The sequence below is a fragment of the Cavia porcellus genome, unplaced genomic scaffold, assembly GCF_034190915.1.
Source record: "Cavia porcellus strain 051 isolate PalLab524CR breed Dunkin Hartley unplaced genomic scaffold, mCavPor4.1 scaffold_17, whole genome shotgun sequence".
Lineage (NCBI taxonomy): Eukaryota > Metazoa > Chordata > Mammalia > Rodentia > Caviidae > Cavia > Cavia porcellus.
Window position 1 is genome coordinate 60446864 of NW_026947500.1, and position 8982 is coordinate 60455845.

Here is an 8982-nt window from a genome sequence, read left to right on the forward strand (position 1 = left end):
GGGTTAGATGGGTTTCCTGTAAACAGCATATGGTTGGATTTTGTTTCTTGATCCATTCTGCTAGTCTGTTTCTTTTGATTGGTGCATTGAGACCATTTACATTAAGGGTTATTACTGTTAAATGCTGGTTTATTGTTGACATGTTATCTCTCTGCTGCTGCATCTTTATCTTTCTGTTCTCTTTAATTATCTGCTTTGCTTAGTGGTTTTTTTCCTTTGTGTATCTAAACTGTCTTTCAATATTTTTTGCAGGGTTGGTTTGGTGTTCATGAAGTTCTTCAGATGTTCTTTGTCATGGAAGTATCGTATTTCCCCATCAATTTTGAATGATAGTTTTGCAGGATACATCAGTCAGGTTGGAAATCATTTTGCTTTAGGATCTGTAATACTTCGCTCCATGCTCTTCTTGACTTTATTGTTTGAGCTGAGAAGTCTGCTGTGATTCTGATAGGTTTTCCTTTATAAGTGATCTGTCTTTTCTCTCTGACAGCTTTTAATAATCTATTCTTGTGTTGGATTTCTGGGATGGTGATTATTATATGTCCGGGTGTAGTTTTATTTTGGTTATGACTATTTGGAGTTCTATATGCTTCACTGATCCTGATGTCGGTTTCTGATCTCATGCTTGGGAAATTTTCAGCTATTACTTCTCTAAATATCCTCTTGACATCCTTTATGTTGTCTCTTTCTTTTTCATTAATCCCTATCATTCTTATGTTATTTTTCTTTGCATCGTCTTGCAGTTGTTGAATTGTTGTTTCCTGATTCCTTGTTATTTTTAAAAGATCTTTCCTTTCCTGTTCACTAGCTGCAATCCTGTCTTCAAGGTCTGAAATTCTATCTCCACTTTCATTAAAGCGGTTTTTACAACTTTCAGTGGAGTTTTTTATTTCCTGTATATCTCTGTGCATCTGTATTATGTATTCTGTTTGTTTCTTATATTGCTCGTCTAGGGATTCTATCTTTTTGTTTAGTTCTTCCAATTTTTTATCTGTGTTTTCTTTAGATACATTCAGAATCTCTTTCGTTTCTTTTATCATTTCTTCTTTTACCTGGGAGATTATTTCAAGTTTGAATTTCTTTAAAGCTTCCTGGAGTTGCTTGTTAATTTTAGTAGCTATTGTGTCCAATATTTGAGGTGAATGGCATATATTTTCTTCTATATACATTGTTCCTAGGGTTTCTTGAGATGGGCTGGAGGTTTGAGGTTGTAATTTGGTCTTTCGTTTTGTCAATTTCCTATACTTCTGTGTTTCAAGTGTTATTTGAAAGCTTCCTCAGGATCTGTTGGAAATCCCCTTCTATGTTTGCAGCTACTGAGACTCTGGCACCACGCTATCCCAAGGCACTGGGCCTGCAGAACCAATGGCCCTCCTCTGCCTGCTCAGCACTCCACAGTTCCAGACAAGCTGGGCCTCAGGGACACTGTGTGCCCACTTGCCCGTTGAAAGGTACACAGCTCTCCAATCGCATCCGGGATGTGGAGGCAGATGTAGACGCCTCAAACCCACCTCTCCACTTCACCACACCTGAAAGCCTGGAGGTACCCTAACAGTCTGGGCTCTGGGCGGAGTGCACTGAGCACTCACTACAGGCTGCAGGGCCTCCAGAACCCGCGATGCTCCACCACCCGCCGAGACATCTACAGTCCTCCAGAGACACGGGGAGGCTGATGCAGGTGCCCCAGACCCACCCAGCCCCTCCTCTGCACACTGATGGCTAGGCAGGGGAGGCCCAAACAGGCTGGGCTCTGGGGATAGCGTGGGCCCACTTACCCATTGGAAGCTCAGCAGTTCTCCAAGTGCAGCCGGAATGGGGAGGCGGATGTAGAGGCCTCAAACCCACTTTTCCACTTCACTGCAGCCTGAAGCCTGGAGGGTCTGGAACAGTCTGGGATTTGGGCAGAGTGCACTGAGCACTCACCACAGGCCATGGTGCCTCCGGAACCTGCAATCCCTCCCTGCCTGCTGAGATATCCACAGTCCTCCAGACATGTAAAGTAAAATTTAAAATGTCCTATAATTAAATGATAATGGAAATGTAATATACAGAATGTAAAGGATACAATAAAAATAGTTCTGAAAAAAGCTTATTGTTTTAAGACTCAGTATTACTAAAATAGAATCATCTTAAAGTAAACAAGATATAGAAACTAAAGTTTCTACAATAACAAGTGGTAATCAAAGTTAAATCTAATAGATGAAGAGCCATAAACATATAAGAGATTGAGGAGATGTAGAAGCAGGGAGGTGGATATAGAGCTTACATAACAGGATGAAGGAATGCCACATGTCTGCACAACTCCCTGAGATTAAGGTAATCATTTCATGTTATAAATGTGTACCAACAAAAACATGAAATATTAAAATTATAGAAAGTAGAAAAAGTTTAAAATATATTAGCAGTGAAAGGAATTCGGTCATTCATGGATTGACAGAATTTACAATGTTAAAAAGATCATATTACTGAAAGTGATCTGGAGATTGGATATGATTTCTACCAGGATAGCACCACTCTTCACCAGTATAGAAAGGAGTAACCATGGAATTTATATAGAAATTCAAAAATCATAATTCTGAAATATTCCTGGGACAAAAAAAAACAAATATAAAAAGCATCTTACCACTGACTTTTAAATTAAACTACAGTGTAAGATTGCAAATAAGTACACACACACACACACACACACACACACACACACACTTAATGCTGACACTACAGATATGCCACTGTTGAACATGACAAAAAACAAAGAAACAACAACATGCAACACCACCAGCCATGTGGTTTTTGAAAAAGGAACCAAAATAATACCCTAGCAAAGTGGTTATTGCTTTAATAAAAATTAGTACAGGCAAGATTATGAATATAAATATGAAGACAGAAATTTGATCCCTGTCTCCCATGTGGTACTAACATTAAGTGGATGAGAGATTAGATATAACTCTAGAAACTTGTAAAATATTGGAAGAAACATATAAGCAATGTTTAAGTCATCGGCCCAGAGGCGACTTTCTGAATAGCACACAATATCATTGGAAGTAACAGGTGGGACTCAACCAAGTTAAAAAAAAAAAAAAACTTCTGCATGCAAAGTAAATGTTCAACCAAATGTAGAGGACAGTTCTAGAATGGAAGAAACAGCAGGGTTAGCTACTCTTCTGGTAGAGGGTAATTATGTCTTATTAAAAAATATTAGCATCAGTAAAAGAAAAAGCCCTGTGGAGGAGTGAAAACCGGTGATCAACATAACACCCAGCTGAACTGAATCAGTGTGGTGCTGGGTGTGTAGGGCCCACCTGAGGATTGCTGCCAACCGCATAAAAGGAGGATTGCAGAGGTAAAAGTACTATGGGGCTGTTTGTTCTCCTGTTGCCATGAGCTTGGAGGTGCTTGTGAACTTCTTTCCTGATATGAACTTGGCTGTTCTCATCCTCAGTGGAGCTTGGGAACCTGTCGCTGAGAATGGCTGGGCTCACTTTGGGGGAACTCAGGTCCTTATTCTGAGCATTGATTCCCAGATCCTGAGGGGAAGGTGTGTGCTGTTCAAACTCCATAAGTTTGTCATGCTGGCTTCCTGATGTGAACTCAGCTGTTACCATCACTGGAGGAGCTCAGACCCTCATGTCACTGAGGATGGCCTTGGTACATTTCAGGGAACCTCTGGTCCTTAACTTTGAACCTCACTTTCTGGCTCCAGTGCAGAACCCACAGCTTACTGGTACAGATCATTCATCCCACTGGCATAGACTTTCTAGTTTTCACACTGATCTTAGGGCCTTCCAAGAACAGACCCATAAAACAAACTTGCATGAGATATTGCTGTGCACTCTAGATATTCAGCCTCAATCATGGAGGACTTTGCCATGGAATCCAGACACTCAGTTGGATTCTCTAAGTCCTTAGTGTGTGGACAGATTTCTTGCACTCTTTGTTTTTTCATTTGACTCTTGGTGTAACTACCATAAAATGTTGCAATAAATAATATGTCCTTTTATTAGACTTCAACATACAGAAAAATTGTAGTGGAAATTCTAGTTTCCAGTATAGATTCCCAAACAAGAGGAATAATTAGAGTGTGTGTGTGTGTGTGTGTGTGTGTGTGTGTGTGTGTGTGTTTCTGTCTGTGTGCTTTTATAAACAGTGAAGCTATTGCTTTTGCTGCTGCAGGGTGTTATCTTGTGTCTTTAGGGTCTCTCACAGCTATGGTGTCTCATGTGGCTCTCTAATCTTCTAAGATACACAGATCTGAAAATTCTTTAATTGAGCTCCCTCTGCCAATGTTATTCTCCCTCATCATTCATATTCCCCTGCTTTTCCTCCCTCAGTCCTCCTCTTCTCACAGCTCTTGAGTGTCTCTTCCTACCCTCTTTGATTCTTATTAAACTCTCCTCCCCACCAGCCTGTCCCACCTTATTCCTCTCCCTTCCTTATCCTCAATGAGCAGGAATGATGGAGAAATTTTCAGAAAAATTATAAATTATATGTTGTTGTATGATTTGTTCTTTGGATATTGACATTACTGACAATTATCCTAACTTCATAAAACAGTGGTTAGAATTCAACCTTTCAGAAAATTTTAGTAACTAGTGCCTAAGAACAACTCTAAAACTAACTCTTAATAAAACATAGTTTCTGTATTTTATTTTCACTTAATTTTTATTCTTCATTTAATTTATTATTCTTTTTAACACCTCTTATATGATTATAAACACTAAAATCATAATTTATAGCATAAATACGTCCCATAGATGAAGGCAGACACATGGACAAATCAGAATGGAGACTCTGCCCCATCTCTATCAGGCCTGAGGAATCTGATGTTTCATCTGTAAACACTTAGCTCCTCAGTGAAGTCTGAGGAACTGTACAATGATTAATACATGAGGGTCTTGCTGAATAACAGAAGGTCATGGCAGAGTATATTTAGTCATAAAATAAGGGTAAGACACAGAACACACAGTACTATAATAATCATGCAAGCCTAAAAGTACACTCCAAATTAGTTTTTTCTTATGAAGATAATAGACCAGAGGAAATCATTTCTATACTTTACTCTTTAAATACAAATATTTTCTAGTGCCTTGTAAAACAAGTAGACAGTTCTTCAAAGACCCCGTGCAATGCCCAGGAATAATGTCATTTCCTGAGGCAAAATCCCCTGTGTTCTCTTGCAGGTGACAAACTCTCCGGAGCCTTATGCTGCCTACTCAGCCTTCTCCTTGAGCTGTACCACACCCATGATGGATTTAGACCTCTGCCAAACAGACTACAACTGCTGGCAGCCATGCACAGAACCCCCTGTGACTGCAAAAGAGGCTCTTCTTGGTCTGGAGAAACATAAACAAGCCAAATAGACTGCATCCGGTGTTATGCAAGGCAAGCTCCAAGACATAAAAAACGACTTCAACAGAGACACCAACAAGTGGCTGCCAACCCCTTCTCCTCGATATGTGTGTGGGGGGAGCTTTTCCCTTACCTAGCACCCCTTTTGGGTCCCTTAGCTGCCCTATTGCTTTATAGCTTCCCTATTACTATAAAAAATACAAATTTTTCTAATATGTGTTCATTATCTCTATGTTCAAGTCATGCAGTTAAGTACTGAACATTTCCAAGTGAAGAGATAATTGTTCCATCATTCAAGATGTCAGTGGTAAAGTATGACTCAAGAAACTTCAACTTCCTAGTCAAAAAAGTCTTAATTAGCAACTTGAATGTAAACATTATTCCTGGAAAATTTATATACCTAATATACCTAATGTACCAATTTAAAAGTAAATGCATGAAATTTAGAAAAACTTGACAAGAATATCACAAGTACTTTTATGTCTAAATGTAGCACTTTGGATGTAAAAGCCAAAATCTTGGGCTCATTAAATCCTTGAGTTCTTGGCTGTCAAATACAGCCAAGTAGTCATCCTTGGAAATTTCTCCCCATGGATTACCGAACACTGTAGTGATCTGAACACGTGTTTTATGAGTCACTCTAGAATTATCAGACTCAGAGGAACCATGAACATGGTTTTGTTTCTCTTCACCGTTCTGCCTTGGATTCCATTCAGAGAAAACTTCCTGATGAAGCTTTCTTCGGATCAAGACATTAACAAAATTTCTAGGGCAATAAAGCTTTCTTATGAATAAAATAATAAATGCAGAACACATAAAAATTAATTACCTCTAAGAAAACAAGTAAGTTACAGTGCCTTTCAGCTCAATTTCATACTCTTCATATTTTACTTCTGAGAATGTGTTGTGGCTTACAAATATCTAAAGACATAACCTTGGAAGATCAATTTTTCAGCAACTTTGGTGCACAATAAGTACCTTTCAGAAAACTGAAGCAGAGTATACTAGATAAAATAAAAGAATTTATATAAAAAATTATGTACACATATATCATTTGTTTCCCATTACAGGTAAAGATAAGATATGCAAAAAAGGAACATAGGGTTGGTTAAATGAATATAATGAAGCAATGTAAATATTCAGAAAAGGCAATTTTTTGAAGAAATATGATTTTCAATGGGCAGGAAGATAGCTATACATTCAAGGCCAGGCTGGACCACAGAGAGATTTCATGCCAGCCTGGAATAAGTAAGGATACTCTGCCTCGAATACATAGATAAAAAAAGGTTTTTTTTTCTCTCAGTTACCATATTTTCAAGAATTAGATACTAATGTGATTCACATAATTCCCACAGATATATTACATTAATAAGTCTAAGAAGTCATTAGGAACAAAAGAACAGTGAATATTACACTAAGGATGGATTTTAGCACGGACAATTATAACATTCTCATTCAGGGTTGCTAAAACAATCTCTGATCAGTAGCACAGTAGTGTAAGTCAGTTCGCTGGAGTCAAGATATCAGTGTAGAATCAGAGTCCACATATCACTGCTCTTCAACACAAGGAATCACTGTGTGCTTGTTCTGAAGTAAACTGTGTGTACAAGAATCCTTATGGAATAATATTTTCCTGCATTGGATGTGTTAGTAAGTGAAAGAAATTAGAACAGTATCAGTGTCATGCTAAAAACAGCATGTAATCCTTTAATATAACAGAAACTACTGTCATATTTATACATGATCTTTACATTTTTTTCACTCTTCTTCACAATACTTTCATTAAAATGTAGGTACATAAATTATAAAATATGCTCATCATTTATATAAACTAAAATGCAGTGAGATAAAGAGTAATTTTGAAAATTGATTAATAAATACATAAACAGCATGACACCATGGGCAGACGGAACAATACAGATGTATCTGACTACTTTCTCCTAGATTGGTGGATTCTGAAGAGACACAGCTGGTCCTCTTCCTGTTCTTCCTCATCATCTACCTGGTCACAGTGCTGGGGAAAGCAGGGATGATATTGATCATTTGCCTGGATCCCCAGCTTCATATCAGCATGTAATTTTTCCTCACTCACCTATCATTTCTCAGCCTCAGCTCCTCTAGTATCATCACCCCTAGAACCTTATAGAACTTACTGACTCCCTCCAGGAGCATCTCAGTTCTTGGCTGCTTCACTCAGCTGTACTTTTTTATTGTCTTTGCTGCTGCCAAAGGATTTCTTCTCTCCTCCATGTCCTATGACAACTATGCAGCTCTCTGCAGGCCTCTGCACTCATCATTCCATCCAAAAGACTATACCACAACCTACTTGCTGGCTCCTACCTTTTTGGCTTTGTGGGGTACACTACTGTTGTAATTTGCATAAGCAGACTGCACTACTGTCACGTGGCCCTAATTTTAGCCAGGTCTTGCAGTGACACTTTTGAGATTGAACTCATTGTATTCACTTGTGTGGGACTCAATTTAGCATTGTCCTCTTCACCATATCTGGATTCTATGATTTCATTTGCTCCACTGTCCTGAAAATTAACTCTACTGCAGAAAACCAAAGAGCCTTTTCTACCTGTGCCTCTCATCATCTGGGGGTCACCATCTTTCACAGAACTCTGATCTTTACTTATTTAAAACCTAGGGAATCCTACTCCTTGGGAAAGGATCAGGTGGCTTCTGTGTTTTACACAATTGTGATCACCATGCTGAATCCTCTCATCTGCAGTCTCAGAAACAAAGAGATGAAAAAGTTGTTGTTAGAAACTTGCAGAAGACAGCAGGCTCCAAGCAAGTAAAATAACAGTGTTGCCTGACATTTACATTCATTCACTTGTTTTTTTTTTTAATCTTTCTTCTTGGAAATTCTTGGTATATCTTGTGAAAAACATTGAATTTTATTTTTATGTTAGATACAATACTTTAAAAATTGACTTTTTCTGGATAAATCTGTGCAAAATGAGAAAAAATGTAGGTGCATAAATTGTATACATATAATATTTCTACACAGTCAATTTTAGAGAATTTTTAACGAAAAATCACTTTACATTTCTTATGTCATTTTGTTTTTCATGATTATCAGGAGCAAGCCTTGGGGCAATGGTTTCCAGGTCAAGACTAGGACATTTATATTCTGCACCAGTCCCTCTCAAGTATGCCACGCACACTCTCTCACTGATAGGACACGGCTCAGTACCCACATCTGCATGAGCTTATCCATCATATATAATGGATGCATAATTCCATGTCTCTGATCAAAAGATAGGTATAATATTTTAGGACAATAAAATAAATGTAGGTCATTATTACCAGAAGATTCACATACCTAAAAGATTTTGATATATTATATACTTCATATTTCTCAGTAGTATTTCTTTATGTCTTACAAATCCCTTTCATTCAATTTAACTTACAAACAAATATAAAATAAAAAGACAGAATTTCCAAATTTTGGATACTGAACAAGAGGATATGTTGAAGTAGAATTAATTTATAGAATTGATGCACAATAACGTAAAGCACAACATGGGGGGACTGGGGATTTAGCTCAGCGGTATAAGCACCTGCCTTGCAAGCAGGCAGTCGTGAGTTCAATCCCTGGTACTGATAAAAAAGGAAAAAGACAAAAAA

At 38.0% G+C, this 8982-nt stretch overlaps 1 pseudogene; it reads left to right on the forward strand.

Annotated features, from left to right (window-relative positions):
- Positions 1–7244: 7244 nt before the first annotated feature.
- On the forward strand, positions 7245–8150 carry LOC106027257 (olfactory receptor 8H1-like; annotated as a pseudogene).
- Positions 8151–8982: the final 832 nt, after the last annotated feature.